Below are 1,202 nucleotides of genomic sequence, written 5' to 3' on the forward strand. Positions count from 1 at the left end.
TTCATTTGTTAAAAGTATTCCTAAAAAAAGAAAAATTCTTGGGGAAAAACTATTAAATGGGATATATGATTGGTCATATAATCGTGGTTACATAGATGTTTTTTATGCAATATGCTTAACTAAAGGTATAAGAGGACTGGCTCAACTAACTCATTTTTTTGATAAACGAATAATTGATGGAATTACGAATGGTGTCGGTATTGCGAGTTTTTGGGTAGAGAAGGTATCAAATATGTTGGGGGCGGTTGAATTTCTTCCTATCGCTTAGTCTATACACCTTATGTGTTAATCTTTTTATTAATTTACTTGTTATTTTCTTTTAATTTATAAAAAAAAATTATAAAAAATAAAAAAAACTTAACTCAACTTAAGTTAACTCAAGTTAACTCAATCAATTTTTTAATTTATAGATATCGTTTATAGTAAAAAAGAACATTAACAAGAGGTTTTTCAACCCAGAGTAGAATATTTCTTGATTTTCATCCACATCCATATAATAAGTTTCATAAACAGGTCTATTTTTACAGTGTGTCTCTTTAAAGTGGAATTCATCCTTTGTTTTTTCCTTTCCATTCACTCGTATCTTTTCCGTTTCATCGATTTTGTCCGGATCCTCCTTTTCTTCCCGAAAAAGGGAAGGAGAAGGATCTTCTTCGGTGGATCTCTCTTGTTCCTGTTTAGTCCCGCTCGTTTCTAAAGTTTTTTTCTATTTCTACATCTGTGTTTTCCTCACTTTCCTCCCTTTCTTCCATTTCTTTCATTTTCTTAGTAACAATGGGTGATGGTATTCTGCCTAAATAGTAGACATAGGTAATAAATAAGAGAATACTAAAGATTCGAGCCATAGAATTTCTCAATTCTGACGCAAGGTACTTATTAGATCTAATAAGTACATTAGATCTAATAGAATTACTTTGCTGTATCCAGACTAATACCAATCCTACCCATTTCATGAATAAAATGTGACCAATTAACCAACCAACAAAACTACTTGTTACAAATAACGTCTTGTTGTTGCATCGAAACATATAAATGTTGACTAATCTGACTAACATTGAACTTGGTAAAATGAAATGGTTGAATAATTGAAAAATGAGATTATTCAGGAATACAAGTTGAATGCTAAGATTACGCATTGAATTTCTATTAATAGATCCATAATCAAAAATGTGTTTGTGATTGTTCCATAAGAAATGGAACAA

The 1,202-nt window shown here is 30.4% G+C and overlaps 1 pseudogene; it reads right to left on the reverse strand.

The window, feature by feature from the left end:
* Positions 1-391: 391 nt before the first annotated feature.
* Positions 392-1,202, reverse strand: part of LOC125419972 (protein TIC 214-like) — a 1,069-nt pseudogene continuing 258 nt past the window's right edge.

This window comes from Ziziphus jujuba, chromosome 5 (genome assembly GCF_031755915.1).
Source record: "Ziziphus jujuba cultivar Dongzao chromosome 5, ASM3175591v1".
In the NCBI taxonomy this organism is placed as follows: domain Eukaryota; kingdom Viridiplantae; phylum Streptophyta; class Magnoliopsida; order Rosales; family Rhamnaceae; genus Ziziphus; species Ziziphus jujuba.